The sequence below is a fragment of the Globicephala melas genome, chromosome 11 (assembly GCF_963455315.2).
Source record: "Globicephala melas chromosome 11, mGloMel1.2, whole genome shotgun sequence".
NCBI classification, from domain to species: domain Eukaryota; kingdom Metazoa; phylum Chordata; class Mammalia; order Artiodactyla; family Delphinidae; genus Globicephala; species Globicephala melas.
Window position 1 is genome coordinate 4,250,108 of NC_083324.2, and position 16,354 is coordinate 4,266,461.

Genomic DNA, 16,354 nt, shown 5'->3' on the forward strand with positions numbered 1-16,354 from the left:
CCCCCTCACTGCCCACCTCGGGGGACCTGAGAAAAGTCCTGGGTTGAAAAGTGATGGAGCAGGGCCCAGGCCCACTGGGAATAGCCACAGTTGTCATGGATCCCAGCCAACAGCCAGGCGTGTGGTCTGATAGGTGGGAAGGGACATAGGGAGTCTTGGGACCACATGCTATGAAATCATTTACTGCTCCCCCCCAACCCAAGTGTTACAACTTTGTACAAGTAAATAAACATTAGAGGGTTTATTTTAGGGGCCAGAGACCACAAATCTGATGGCGCACAGACCGTCTCAATCTGCAGGCTCTTTAACTTGGGATGCACATTTAACATTTTTTAATTTAAAAGTCTTTGTGGGAGGGGACAGCCCTTCCAGAATAGCGGAGTAAGGACCTCTGAAAATCCAGTCCTCCATAAGAACAATGAGAATGCTGGCAAAAATAGTCAAAATTAACTTTTTCAGTACTCTGGAAATTAACCAAAGGCTTACAACAATCCCAGGAACATTTACTTTAAGAAGAACAAACTGAATCTCAGTAAGAACAGTGAGCTTTGTGGCTATTATCCTATTCCATTCTCCTCTCCCAGCTCTTCAGTAGCCTTGAAAACCAATAGCTTTACGGTCATAATAGCTAGGAAAACCAGCAACTTAGCAGCATCTGGAGGGGGAAGAAGGCTTTGGTGCTCCCTAAAATGCCCTATCTCCAGAGCATTGTCATTATTTGACCTGCTGGAAGTTAATTGGTAATCCCCACTCCCAGAGTTTGTCTTTATTTGACCTGACTTATCTCTGTCAGTGTGAACAGCCTTTTCCCTGGGGGACTTTTTTCACAAAAGAAAAAAAAGATCAGCAGCAATAATTTAACATTGACGCTGCCTGAGGCACTGATAACAGATGGAACAAACAAGAGCTGAACAAAAAAATTTAAAAGAAAAGCTGGGGAATGGGATATCCATAGAGGGCTTTGAAAAGCTCCAATAGATTTTTGGGGATCTAGATGGCCACGCACATGGCCTGGGCTGGGCACCTGCCCAGGAAATACCTGAGATGGCCCTAATCCCTCACCTCTGGCTGACCTTGAGGCTCTGCTGAAGCAGAAAGTGAAGGTTGCAAAACTGTCTGATGGAACATTAAAAGCATGTCTCAACACACACACAGCCTCTCATCCAAGGCTGGGAGACTTATTGGCTCAAAGAACTTAAAGAAATCTCTGTTCAATCATTAGCTGACCACTAAGCTAACCGGGAAGAGATTTTAGTGGCCACACATGGCGAAGAATACAGATTTTACAGAATTTGTTCAGGAAAGTCACCAAACAAACAAACAGCAGCAGCAACAGCAACAATGAATAGCAACAACAACAAACCCTGGGGAGGGGGCAAAATCTGATTTCTAGAACTGCCACACTTATTTAAAATGTAAACATTTCAGCAAAATTACAACACACACAAAGAAACAGGAAAGTATGACCCATACACAGGGAAAAAAGAAGCCAGTTGAAACTGTCTTTGAGGAATGCTGGACTGTGGACTTACTAGACAAAGACTATTATTTTTTTGTTAATTTTTATTGGAGTATAGCTGTTTTACATTGTTGTGCTCGTTTCAGGTGTACACCAAAGTGAATCAGTTATATGTATACATAGATCCATTCTTTTTTTTAGATTCTTTTCTCACATAGGCCATTCCAGAATATTGAGTAGATTTCCCTGTGCTATACAGCAGGTCCTTATTAGTTATCTATTTTATATATGGTAGTGTGCACAAAGACTTTAAATCAGCTATTTTAAATATATTCAAAGAACTAAAGGAAACCATGTCAAAAGAAGTGAAGGAAAGCATGAGAATAATGTTTCACCAAACAGAGAATATAAATAAAGAGTTAGAAATGATAAAATAAGACAGGTAAAAAGAACTAAGTAGAGATTCTGAAATTGAGACGTATAATTACTGAAATGGAAAATCACTAGAGGGGCTCAACAGTAGATTTGAGCTTGGCAGAAGAAAGAATCAGTTAATGTGAAGATAGATCAACTGCAATTATCTAGAATGAGGAACAGAAAGAAAAAAGAATGAGGAAAAAGCAGCAGAGCCTTAGAGACCATCAAGGACACCAAAATACATTTAATGGTAATCCCAGAAGTAGAGGAAAGGGAAGTGAGAAAGGGGAAGAAAGAATATTTGAAAACATAATGTCAAATGCCCAAATTAGATGAAAAAACAGTAACCTACACGACACAGAAACTCAACAGACTCAAAGAGATAAACCCAAAGTAGGATAAACTCAGAGAGATCCACACGTAGATACATCATAATCAAAATGGTGAAAGACAAAGAGAAAATCTTGAAAGCAGCAAGAGAGAAGAGTGACTCATTGCATACAAGTGGTCCTTAATAAGCTTAACAGATAATTTTTCATTCAGAAACTATAGAGAACAGAAGGCAATGGGATGACATGCTCAAAGTGCTGAAAGAAAAAGACTGTCAACAAAGAATTCTATACCTAGCAAAGCTGAAACCACTGGGTGGCATTTCACAGGGCTCTGAGGAGCTCTGGTTCTTTACGTCTCAGCTCAGAAAGAATTCAGTAAGAGGCAAAGTGACAGATAAGAAGTGGTTTATTATAATAGGGTGCTTGTGAGGCTTACAAGCAGGCAGGCAAACAAGCTTAGCACTGCCCTGAGTACTTAGTGGGTTACATTTTTAAAATCAAAGGAAAAGAGGGCAGTGGGAGAAGACCACCTTCTTCCTTGGTCTTCAAGTCTTCCATCATTAACTCTTCCTACGTGTCAGGCAGGGGAGTTTTTGACCCTATATGGCTCATCTGGGACGGTCATGGTGCTATGGAAAAATTATTTCAGGTCTCAGTGTAATGAGGGTCTTTCACATTTCCTTAAATTATTGTTTTTTGTGTGTGCAGAGAGAATTTCCTAAGGGTCATTAACTTGTTGATATCACTGGGCAGGATGTAGACCTTATTTTTCCACTATTGTTTTATTATCTTGAGGCATGACTCGTGCCTTCACTGCATGGCTTTGTTGCTAAGCAAGTGAGTTTGGTTTTATTGTTACGCAAGCCTGTCTGGCTCTGATGCTAAGCAACTTGCTCTGCTTCATGAGTCAAGCAAGCCCACATTGTTTCAGGATTTTCCTATTGCTGGTTTGTTTTTTTTTTTTTAATCTATTGGCTGCATGACATGCGTGATCTTAGTTCCATGACAAGGGATCGAACCCACACCCCCTGCACTGGCGGTACAGAGTCTTAAACACTAGGCCACCAGGGAAGTCCCCTCCCATTGCTTTCTTGAGTGATCATTAACTTGCTGTGGTCTCCCAAAGCCCCCTAAAGTTCCCTCTCTATCTACAATCCCCCAGTAGGATTTCTGGACTATTTGATTACCCTACTCTATCCCTTTCAAAAATGAATCAGATAGGGCTTTCTTGGTGGCACAGTGGTTAAGAATCCGCCTGCCAATGCAGGGGACATGGGTTCGAACTCTGGCCCGGGAAGATCCCACATGCTGTGGAGCAACTAAGCCCATGTGTCACAACTACTGAGCCTGAGCTCTAGAGCCTGCAAGCCACAACTACTGAGCTCACGTGCCACAACTACTGAAGCCTGTATGCCTAGAGCCCGTGCTCCACAACAAGAGAAGCCATGACAATGAGAAGCCCACGTACTGCAACGAAGAGTACCCCCACTCATCACAACTAGAGAAAGCCTGCGTGCAGCAATGAAGACCCAACGCAGCCAAAAATAAATTAATTAAGTAATTTTTTAAAAAAATGAAGTAGATACTTGTATGCCAATGTTCATTGCAGCATTATTCACAATAGCCAAAAGATGGAAACAACCCAAATGTCCATCAATAAGCAAAATGTGATATATATATACCATGGAATATTACTTAGCCATAAAAAGGTCTGGAGTACTGACACGTGTCACTACACAGATGAACCTTGAACTCATACTAACTGAATGAGCCAGGTACAAAAGGACAAATATTATAGGGTTCCAATTATATGAGGTACCCAGAGAGGTCATATTCACAGAGTGGAAAGTAGATTACAGGTTCCCAGATGCAGGGAGGAGGGACTAATAGAAAGTTATTGCTTAATGCTTACGTAAAGCAGTCCTTGAGGCTGAAATCAAAGGGCACCCGAGAGTAACTCAAATCCACCTGAAGAAATAAAGAGCACCAGTAAAGGCAACTACATAGGTAAATATAGAAGATAGCATAAATGTAGTTTTTGGTTTGTAAGCTCTTTTTTTCTTTTGTCTAATTTAAGAAACAGTTGCATAAAACAATAATTATAAGACTGTGTTGATGAGTTTATAATACATGAAGCTATAAATTGTGTGACCATAGGAGAACAAAGAAGGGGAGGGAACAGAAATATATAGGCGTTCTGGGCACACAGCTCGGCAATCTCAGCCCATCCCAAAGCTCGGTTCCGGCCCTGGCTCCCTAGTCAATCATCTGACCTTTATTCATCTCCTCTGGGGGATCTAGTGGTGGCCAAGGCAGACCCAGTCATCCCTGCCTTTGCAGGCTCCACAGAAGGGATGAGAAGGAATGGTTCGGCATCTGTTCACAGGGGAGGGGCTGAATTCTGCTTGTGAGTTTTAGAAGAATTTTGTCAGGCTTTGGCATTAGGGAGAGAGTTCTAGGTATCAGGCCATCTTTCACATTTTCTGCACTGCACTTTCCCCCTTGCTTCTGTTTCCCCTCCCCTACTTTTGCTCTTCAAATTCTTTCTTCATCATGCAAAGTATTTTCTCTCACCTTCTTGACCTGGGAGCTAGGGGTGGGGGTGGGCTGGTAGAGCAGGGAAGTTGTAAAAGGGTAGGGTGGGAAGGGAAGGCACCAGAATCAGAGCGTGCAGAGTCCTCAACTTCTACCCCCAAGCCAACTCTCCTTCCTGCCCCTGTACAGAAACACATGGAGGTCTCCCTGCAAAAATTCAGTAGTATAAACTGTTCTCTATCTCTTTGCACATGTAATTGTGTGTGTAACAGGATGTTAAATTGCAACTTCCTACTCAGTCACCAAGATAAAATAGATAAGACGTTCCAGACCAAGACATAAATGTTCAGAGGAAATTAGCAAAAACCCAATATAAGACCTGAAAAGGTCTTCCCAGCTTTGAGGATCTAATGATGTAGTTATTGGAGGTTAAATAAATTTGTGAGGAGAACTTCTTTGGAGAGAATAGGACTTTGACTTTCCTCTCCCTCAGCCCTGCCCCACCCACAGGGAGAGCACTCTAAAGCGCTGGAGAAAAAGAGCTTCAGAGAAGAGGCTGAGAGGGAAGCCTTGCCTTCCAGGTTGTCAGAAGAATGAGCAAATGTGAGGATTTCCCCTACATGAGATGTGGGTCCCTCAGGAGAGCTGACCTGATCATGCCCCAGAGGACATCTAAGGAATGATGTCATGTTAACAGAGATTCCATGTTGTTTATGTCCAGGTTGTGGGGAGGGAAGAATAAAAACAGGAGCCGAGAGTCACCAGCAGGAGGTAAATGTGTTGCCCAAATCAAAAAGGTAAAATGAAATGTTCTCAAGGGTCTCTAGAATCTACGAAAGCATCCCCTGAGAGGGATCAGCTTTACACACAGGTCAGGACAAAACCATCCTGTGTAGCAGCATCAGGCCGGTAAGGACTTTTCCGCTCCCCGACATCTCCTCCCTTCCTTCTTTCTTGCCTCTCCACCCCTGTCCCATGGCAGGGGTTAGAAACCACCTGAGCAAGATAGAGGAGGCTTTAAGGTGGGAAAAGAGAAAGAAGGATCCATCCACACGCTAGTAGGGGGAGGGGCCATCTGTAACTTTTCAAAAAGTTGGAAGCTTTAGCTATTCCCCATACCCGACATTCTAACTTCTGCACTAAGGCTGTGTTTACAAACCTAAAATGAATAGAGTTTTGTTTGTTTACTTGCTTAATCTGGTGTATTTGTCGGGGCTCTCCAGGGAAGCAAAATCCCTCTCTCTCTCTCTCTCTCTGCCTATCTATCAATTAATCAATCTATCTATCTACGGGGGGGGGGGGGGGAGAGAGAGAGAGAGAGAGAGAGAGAGAGAGAGAGAGAGAGAGAGAAATTCATTATAAGGAATTAGAGTCCAAGGCTGTCTGCTGGAGAATTCTCTCTCTCTCTCTCTTTTTTTGGGGGGGATTCTCTTTTGCTCAGGGAAGGCTTGTCTTTGTGTTCTATTTAGGTCTTCAACTGATTGGGTGAGGCCCACTCACATTCTGGAGAGCAATCTGTTTCCTCAGGGTCCACTGATTTTAATGCTAATCTCATCCAAATGTTAATCTCATCTGGGTGTCTCACAGAAGCACCCAGAATAACGTTTGACCAAATATCTGAGCACCCAGTGGCTCAGCCAAATTGACATATAAAATGAACCATCACACCTGGGAATGATCAGAAAACCTCCGGGAGTGTCCACATTTTCACTCAGGGACAGGGGTAGAGCTTCCTCCACTGAATGCCTTTTACAAAGGTAATGGGAAGCAAAATAAATATTTGTGATTCTACCTCATGAGTAGATTGCTCAGTCGTTACAGCTGTTACCTGTATTTTGTCAGGGAGTGGAGGGGAAAAGCTGTTCTTAATAGGGGCCCATTTCTTTGGTGGCACTAGAGTTACCCTTTGGGCAAAGATTGCTCTTTTAGTTGGAAAAGCACTTCCAAGGGCCCTTCTATTATCTAAGATAAAGTGAGATCCCTCTTCTAGAAGGAAGTAACCTTGGCCCCAGAGTTCTGCCAGAGCAAGGAGGCGGCAACTTTGAAGAGACTGTTGGGTTTTTTTCTTGGTTTACTGCTCTGGCTGGGGCCTGGCCTAGGAAGTGAGGATTCCTAGACTCTGGGAAGAGAACAAGGGATTCTGATGGCGTGGCCGCTCACTAAAATCAGAGGCAAAGGGCTGAGGAGAGAAGCAGCCAGCAGGGGCCCCCAGGGCAGGGCTCTCCAGGGCAGGAGCTGGCCAGGGCAGATATCTACTGACTGGGTTTCAGCTTTCCTTTCACTCCCTTGGGCTTTCAGCAAGATTGTGTAAGGACTCCAGGCTGGACTCGGGCTCCTCAGAGGAATTTGGAGAGGAGCAGTGTGGGAAGGTCCCAGAACAACCTGCCCGGCAGCCCAGAGCAGCAGGTCAGAGGCAGCTGATGGACGGGGTGAACAAGCAATTCATCTGTTCACGATGACTCTGGGACCACAGGCTCCCACTGCGAGTGAGTGACCCTAGGGGTCATGGTGGGGGGCTGGAGGGTTCTCGGGGCTACTTCAGAGGTGGGGCGCCTGGTGTCCTGCAGCCTGGAGCGAATCAGACTTTGGAGAAGTGTTGTAGCGTGGATGTTCACAGGGTTCTCTGCAGCCAGGATGCCTGACTCCGCAGGTTAGTCCATCTCCCTCTGATTTCAATTTGCTCGTCTGTCAAAGTGAGGCTGTGTGAGAATTAAATGAGTGGGTAGTGGGAAGCGCACAGTGTAAAGCCTGGGATGTATGTGTTTGTGAAGTAAATAAATGGTGTTGAGTGAGGGCAAGATTGGGGAGTGTGGGCAGATTACAGAGGCTCCTGTAAGTCCCACTGGAGACCCACCCAAGGCCCTAAGCAAAGGGGAGTGAAGGCAGGTGCATGGGTTTTGAGGGCAGATAGGAGGACATTCCTGGTCTCCAGAGAGGTATCTGCAGGAGTGAGGGGCTCTCCCCATGCCCCTGAAACCCCTCGTGTGTCCCAGCCTTGCTCGTACTGCTGAGAGTAGAGGGAGGAAAAAAAAAAAAAAGGTGTTTAGCTTTTTCTCAAACTCTTTCCTTCCCTTTGGTGGCATTGTCAGGTCAGGCAGAGGTCATTCCATTTTTGTTTTTCTCTAATATGCTTCCAGCCCAGTGACAGGGGCACAGAGGCCTAAAAATACTGTGAGCCGCCAGGTTGGATCACATCAGCCTCTGGCCGCCAGGCTGCCCGGCCTCTGCTCGGCGTTCCGTGTGGGCTTTACTCACTGGCATCTCTGGGGTACCCACTCCCCACTCTGACACTGGGGAGTGGGATTTGGAGAGACAGAGCCTGAGATCTGGGGCTCAGGGGTGGGGGTCTCCTTAAGAGGCGCTGAGGCCCAGCCGATGGCCTCAGGATCCAGGGATGGACAGTGTCTCCAAGGTCATCTTGGCCAGCCTTCCCCTTTGTAGAGTTGGAAACGATGAATCCCCAAAAGGGGAGGCTTTGTGGCTTTCTGAGCTGCCTGCACTGCCTTCCCCCCCGCCGCCCCGCCCTGCCTTTTCCCAACTTTATTCAAAGCTGTTATCTCCCACAAAAGCCTCTAAGGATCCCGAGAAGAAAAGTCCACGGGCTGGGCTGCACTTCGAGTTCAAAGTCCTGGCTCCAGTCTCCCAGGAGAGGTGGGCCCTCACTTGTCACCTGCTTCTGGGCCTCAGTTCCTTCAGGTGTAGGAGTGAGGGGTGAGGCCCTGTGGGATTCTGCAAAGATGTGAGGGAAGTTGGCAGGAAAGCTGGGGTGGGGGGGTCCCTGGGAACCATCCCCACTTCACCTGAAGCTCTTCTTCTTTCACCTATTTTCTGTCCTAGGAATCATAAGGTTTCATCTGAGAAAGGGTTCTGCTACTAAAATAGAGAGGTTTCAAGGGTGTGAAGGTTTTTTCTGGCTCCCGTGGTCTGTGGTTAGCTTCAGCTGCCGTCACACCCAAGTTACACCCCTCAATCCATCGGCCCTAAACACCTTGCAGCTCCCCCAGCCTGTCTCATCCCAGACTTTTGCACATAACCCCTGCTATCCTCCACCTCTTCACCAGGTCACTTGGCAAACCTCAGCCCATCCTTTAAGTCACAACTCAGGCACCATCTCCTCCTGGAAGCCTTCCAGTCCTGTCCCAGACCTGACTAAAGGCCTCCTTGGGGCTGCCACAAATTACAAGGTAACTCCTATCACAGCACTTATAGTACCTTTGTAATTGCCTCTACATTTGTTTATCTATCATCAGGGAATACCTGAGTTTAAATTCCAGTTCTGCCACTTCCCAGCTGTGTGACCCTGAGCAAGTGACCTAACCTCTCTGTGCTTCAGTTTCTGCATCTCTAAAATAGTATCAGCAACACAAAATGCTTGCTATGTGCCAGTCCCTGTCTTATGTGCTTTATTTAATCCATGCAACGTCCCTATAAGATTGGTATGAAAACCTTTTATTTTAAACAAATGAGAAAACTGGGAATTCCCTGGTGGTCCAGTGGTTAGGACTTGGCGCTTTCACTGCCGGGGCCCTGGCGGGGTTCTATTCCTGGTCAGGGAACTAAGATCCTGCAAGCCATGAGACATGGTCAAAAAAAAAAAAGAGAGAAAGAAAACTGAGGCCCAAGTTCACACAGCTTGTAAGTGGCAGGGTCAGTGTTCAAAATCATGCAGCCCAACTGCAGAGGGATTCTACTGCCTCTCAGAAGCTACATCAGCAGATGTTGTGAGGGTGATATGAGTAAATAAATAAAGCTGGGGCTTCCCTGGTGGCGCAGTGGTTGAGAGTCCGCCTGCCGATGCAGGGGACACGGGTTCATGCCCCGGTCCGGGAAGATCCCACATGCCGCGGAGCGGCTGGGCCCGTGAGCCATGGCCGCTGAGCCTGCGCGTCCGGAGCCTGTGCTCCGCAACGGAAGAGACCACAACAGTGAGAGGCCCGCGTACAGCAAAAACAAAAACAAAAACAAAAACAAAAAAATAAATAAAGCTGTTTGGCACCTAGTAGGTACTCAATAAGTGCTTAGTATTTATGTTTTCCAGTGTCCCCTTCTCTGTCAGTTTACACTTGGGGATTTAAACTTGGGGATTTAAAATAGGAACCGGACATATTTTTACAGTTATTTTTCTTACTGTGCTCGCCTGTTTACTGTCATAGAATCATCACATGTCAGTGCTGGATAGGACATATGAAATAATGGGAATAATCATAATAGCTAGCACTTTTCGAATACTTACTATGTGTCACTGTGCTAATGTATTTTTTTAAATAGATTTTATTTTTTGACACAGTTTTAGGTTCACAGCAAAATTAAGCAGAAGTTACAGAGATTTCCCACATATTCCCTGCCCACCCCCAACCTCCACCGTATCAACATCCCCCACCAGAGTGGTACATTTGTTACAACCGATAAACCTGTATTGACACATCATTATCACCCAAAGTCCATAGTTCATGTTAGGGTTCACTCTTGGGGTTGTACAATCTATGCGTTTTGACAAATGTATAATGACGTGTATCCACCATTATAGTGTAATATAAAGTATTTTCACTACCCTAAAGATCCTCTGTGCCCTGCAGATTCAGCTCCTTCTCCCCCTTTCCCCAGCAACCACTGATCCTTTTACTGTCTCCATGGTTTTGCCTTTTTCAGAACGTCATATGGTTGGAATCATACAATGTATAGCCTTTTCAGGTTGGCTTCTTTCACTTAGTAATAAGCATTTAAGGTTCCTCCATGTCTTTTCAAGGCTTGACAGTTCATTCCTTTCGAACACTGAAAAATATTCCATTGTCTTGACGTACTACAGTTTATTGACCCATTCACTTACTGAAGGACATCTTAGTCGCTTCCAAGGTTTGGCAGTTAAGAGTAAAGCTGCTATAAATATCTGTATGCAGTCTGTTTCATGAACGTAAATTTTCATCTCCTTTGGGTAAATACCAAGGAGCACAATTATTGGATTGTTTGGTAAGAGTGTGTTTAGGTTTGTAAAAAACCACCAAACTTCTTCCAAAGTGGCTGTATCATTTTGCATGCCCACCAGCGATAAAAAGGGAGCTCTTGCTGCTTCACATCCTCAAGAGTGGTACTGTCAGTGTTACAGATTCTGGCCATTCTAATAGGTGTGCAGTGGTATCTCATTGTTTTAATTTGCATTTCCCTAATGACAGATGATGTGGAACATCTTTTCATTTGCTTATTTGCCACCTGTATATTTTCTTTGATGAGGTGTCTGTTTGGATCGTCTGCTCATTTTTTAATCAGTTGTTCATTTTCTTATTGTTGAGTTGTAAGAGTTCTTTGTATATTTTGGGTATGTCTTTTGCAAATATTTTCTCCCAGTCTGTGGCTTGTTTTCTCACTTTCCTGACTGTGTCTTTCACAGATCAGAAGTTTTTAATTTTAATGAAGTTCCGTTTATCAATTATTTCTTTCATGGTGCTATGGTCTGAAGGTTTGTGTCCCCTCAAAATTTATATGTTGAAATCCTAACCCCTAAAGATGATGATATTAGGAGGTGGGGCCTGTAAGAGGTTTTTAAATCCCTCAGGAATGGGATTAGTACCTCATAAAAGAGGCTCCAGGGAGATTTCTCAGCCCCTTCTACCGTGTGAGGATACAAGATGTCTGAAACCCAGAAGAGGGTTCTCACCTAACAATGCCAACGCTACAACCTTGGACTTCCAGCTTCCAGATCTGGGAGAAATAAATTTCTGCTGTTTATAAGCTAACCAGTCTGTGGTACATTGTTATAGCAGGCTGAATGGACTAAGACATATAGGTCATGCTTTCGTGTTGTATCTAAAAACTTATCACAATACCCAGGGTTGTCTAGATTTTCTCCTATGTTATCTTCTAGGAGTTTCAAGTTTTGTCTTTTATACTTAGGCCTATGATACATTTTGAGTTCATTTCTGTAAAGGGTATAAAGTCTGTATTTAGATTCATTTTTCGCATATGAATGTCCCGTTGTCCCAGAACCATTTGTTGAAAAGATTGCTTTTCTCCATTGCATTGAATTTGCTCTTTTGTCAAAGAAAAGTTGATTATATTTATATGGATCTATTTCTGGGTGCTGTATTCTGTTCCATTCATCTATTTGTCCACTCTTTCACCAATACCACTCCATCTTAATTACTATAGCTTTATAGTGAGGCTTAAAGTCAGATAGTGTCTGTTCTCTAAGCTCTTCTTCAATATTGTGTTGACTCTTCTGGGTCTTTGTCTCTCTGTATAAACTTAAAAAAATTTTATTTATTTATTTATTTTTGGCTGCATTGGGTCTTCGTTGCTGTGCGTGGGCTTTCTCTAGTTGCAACAAGCAGGGGCTACTCTTCGTTGCAGCGTGCGGGCCTCTCATTGCTGTGGCTTCTCTTGCTGCGGAGCCTGGGCTCTAGGCACGCGGGCTTCAGTAGCTGTGGCACACAGGCTCAGTAGTTGTGACTCGCGGTCTCTAGAGCACAGGCTCAGTAGTTGTGGCGCGTGGGCTTAGATGCTCTGCGGCATGTGGGATCTTCCTGGACCAGGGATTGAACCCGTGTCCCCTGCATTGGCAGGAGGATTCTTAACCACTACGCCACCAGGGAGGTCCCTTTCTGTGCTTTAATGTGAATACTTTCTGCTGCATGTCTTTTAGTTCACTAATCCTCTGTTCTTCTGTTTCTAACCTGCTATAAATCCCATCAAATGAATTCTTTTTTAACAATAACTTCATTAGGGTATACTATATATGCAATAACCACTGTGCCACCAGGGAGGTCCCACTACTCTCTTTTTGAGAAACAGCCTTTGGCTTGCTACAGAGCCTTAACAGAGACTGAACTCTTAACCATGAGCCATCAAGTTACCATGTGACTGGAGCTGCCCATCACGAATGAGCTGGGTGTTGTCTGATCCACAAGCTATAAAGTTGTGCATGCCCAGCTGCGCTCCATTTTCAGTGAAGTGGCATGTATGAGACTGGGCTTGAATGAGCACACATAAGGCACAAGTAAATTGTGTGAAGAAGTGGCCCACATGCCCACGGCCACTGCTCCTGCTGCACTGTCTTCTCCCTCTCAGCCCACACCTACAGTCTCATGGGGCATCCTCTATGACCAGCAGACTGGGGAAGAGAAAATTCAGTCGTGGTTTACAGCCTGGTTTACACAGGTCCCGTACAATATGCAGGCTCGGTGAAAACAGACTGCTGCAGCGCTGCAGCCCCTTTCTGGGATACCCTTGAAGAATAACAGTGAAGGAATAGCCTACCTTTTGGCAAAACCTCAAGCAGTGCACCTGGTTGCTCATTTTGCCTGGAAGGAGAAATGGCCAGAAGCTCTGCTAGTCTAGAGGTCTTAGTTCCAAAGGGAAAAATGTTTCCATCAGGAGACACAAAAATGTTTGTTAAATTGGAAGTTGAGGTTGTCATTTGGTCTTTTGGGGAATCTCATGCTTCTCAATCAACAGGCAAAGATTTGATTGCTGCTGCACAACGGAGATGTATTAAAAATACAGTTAACTTTATAGCACAGTACTAAGTTACAGGATGTCAAAAGCAGAAAGGGAATATCACCCAAGAAGTTTGCATCCTCTTTTGTTTTTTAATTTATTTTATTTATTTACTTTTGGCTGTGTTGGGTCTTCGTTGCTGCGTGCAGGCTTTCTCTAGTTGCAGCAAGAGCAGGTGCTGCTCTTCATTGCGTTGTGCGGGCTTCTCATTGCAGTGGCATCTCTCGCTGCAGAGCACGGGCTCTAGCTGTGCAGGCTTCAGTAGTTGTGGCATGAGAGCTCAGTAGTTGTGGCTTGTGGGCTCTAGAGCACAGGCTCAGTAGTTGTGGCACACGGGCTTAGTTGCTCCATGGCATGTGGGACCTTCCCGGACCAGGGCTCGAACCTGTGTCCCCTGCGTTGGCAGGCGGAGTTTTAACCACTGCACCACCAGGAAAGAGCTGCATCCTCTTTTGTGGAAAGTGTTATATGTGTTTTGGTTGTATGCAGGTTAATTGTGTCATGTTAGGTGGAAGTATGACTTTGTTATTATCTTTATTTGGAGCTTAAGTGTAGTTAAGGATATGTGTAGGAATGTGGTTGCTGGGTCATCAATCTTTTTAATTCTAGCTACTGTAATGAGGGTGTAGAGGCATCTCCTTGTGGTTTTAGTTTGCAAATCCCTGGATGACAAAAGATACTGAACGTCTTTTTGTTGCTTATTGGCCACTTAAAGAAAATATTTATTTATTTAGGCTGCGCCGGGTCTTAGTTGCAGCATGCGGGATCTTCACTGCGGCACGTGGGCTTCTTAGTTGCGGCATGTGGACTCTTACTTGCGGCATGCATGTTGGATCTAGTTCCCCGACCAGGATCAAACCCAGGTCCCCTGCATTGGGAGCTTGGAGTCTTACCCACTGGACCACCAGGGAAGTCCCTTACTTGCCATTTTTATATCTTCTTCAGTGAAGTGTTTATTAAAATCTTTTGCCCATTGTTTTTTGGGTTGTCTTACTATTCACTTATAAGAGTTCTTTATATATTCTGGATTCAAGTTTTTTTGTCAAATATATTGTACTCCAAATCCCCCCTGCCATCTATGGCTTGCCTTTTCATTTTCTTTATGGTGTCTTTCAAAGAACAAAAGTTTAAAATTTTGATTAAGTTCAACTTATGAATCATTTCTTTTATGGTTCATGCTTTCTGTGTCCTAAGAAATATTTGCCTATGTCATAATCACAAAGACTTTTTTCTGTATGTTTTTATCTAGAAATTTACTTAATAGTTTTAGCTTTTACATTTATCATCCATTCTGAGTTACTTTCCTCAACGGCCTTCTTCAAGAGCTCCTGAGATCTACAGATACATCCCCACCAACCTCAAATCTAACAGTCAACCTTGCCACCTCCTTGGCCTCAATCTTAATCAATCTATCAAGTCCTGTCCATTAACTCCCTAAAAAGGACTCTTCTCTACCACCAGTCTACCTTGCTTTGACTGTTAAGGCAGCCTCCTAACTGGTCCCCTGCCCCGACTCACACTCCACTCCACATTCAGTGGCCCATTCTGGCCACGCCAAGCTCTCATCCCTTGGACATAATTAAGTCCCTCCAAGTCAGCCTTCAGATTCCAGCTGGAAAATCCTTGCCTGAATCAATCTCCTTCCTTCCTCCCCCTAATACAGGCTCTCTTAGCACCATGCACCTCTCAGAAGAGATTTTACTATTTGCAAATTTTAATTTTTTTGTGATCCTCCCTTTAACGTTTTCCTTCTCCACGGGTTCTAACTTCATGACTCTTTATCCCCACGTTGTACTTCCAGTAACTCATACAGGGCCTAGCACACGGAAGGAGCCTCAATACATAAGCGATGAACGAATAAATGAATTAGGAAAATGCAGTAATAAAGGGGTAGGCTGATAGCTGCTTGTGTTCCCTTGAGTGGTAAAAGCGGACGTGAAATAGTAATAAGCCCCTGCCAGCAGCGGCCGAAAACCTGCTGGATCCGAGGAGGAAAGAAGGCCTTACGATTGAAGGTAAGCAGAACAGGTGAGGGACCCGGAGCGGCGGTCAGAAATCCGCTCACACCTGAGCTGCCGTGGCCCTTCGCTCTCAGAAATCGGGGCCAGGCCAGAGGAACTCGGTTCCCATAGCTTTAGGCGGTGAAGAGCTAACCTGCAGCGAAACAGCCCAGGCCCCCGGCACCGCGTGGGTGGGCGGGGCCACGTCTTTCGGGGCCGTGCCCCCCCTGCAGCGTGCGCGCGCCCGCCGCCGCCTCGCGCGTGCGCCGCCTGCCGGGGGCGGAGGTTGTGGGTGGTGGCGGCGGGCGCGCGCGCTTTCGCCTCCTCGCGCCGGTTCGCGCTCCCGTGCTGGGACTGAGGAGGCTGTGGCGACTGCGGCGGCTGCGGAGGCGGCGGCTGAGGCGGCTGAGGCGGCGCGGGGGGAGGGCCGGGAGGGGGGTGGTTGGGGGGGGATGGACCGGGCTCGGCGGCCGCAGCGGCAGGAGCCGGTGCTTGAGCGCGAGCGACGGCGCTGGCGGAGACGCCGGCTGCTCCTCCCCTCCCCGCCGGTGAGTGAGTGCCCCCGCCTCCGACGCTGGCGGCGGCGGCCGCGGCCCCTCAACGGCCCCTGTGGCCCGGGAGGGGAGAGTTGTGAGGGGAGCGTGGCCGGGCGGCGCCGCCGACGCGGCCCGGGCCTCCCGCTTGCGGCCTGGGGCGGGTGGGACCCTTGGTCGCCACCGTTCGGGGCTGAAGCCCTGGGCCTAGGGCTCAACCCCCAGCATCCCTCCGGGCCTCTTTCCTCTCCTGGCCCGTTCCGCTGTCATTTTGACCCTGGGGTTTCTCTCCCCTCCCCTTCGCCTCGCCCCCTTCCCAGCACCCCATCCAGGGCCGCGGGGAGGGAGGGACGTGTGAGGAGGTGGGCCGAGGCCCGAAGGACTGTCTGGAAGCTGGCTCTAGGGGGTCGGGGATCCTACGAGCCCTCGCTTGCCCTGGCGTCCCTAGAAGTTGGCCACTGGGGCTTAGCCGTTGCCACCTGAAAGCAGTTTTGCACCTTTTGTTTTGATTTTGAACTTGTCGTTTGAGGGGAGGAGGGAGCCGGCAGTTCTGGAAACGGGGGGAATTGGTGGTGCGCGGTGGCATGC

General features: G+C 46.4%; 1 protein-coding gene across 2 annotated transcripts in view; it reads left to right on the forward strand.

The window, feature by feature from the left end:
- Window positions 1-15,661: 15,661 nt before the first annotated feature.
- The window catches only part of TMCC1 (transmembrane and coiled-coil domain family 1), a 220,593-nt gene continuing 219,900 nt past the window's right edge, over window positions 15,662-16,354 (forward strand). For both annotated transcript variants that reach the window (XM_060307224.1, XM_060307226.1), the window contains exon 1: window positions 15,662-15,781. The gene's annotated coding sequence lies outside the window, so the exon portion shown is untranslated. The remainder of the gene's footprint in view (window positions 15,782-16,354) is intronic.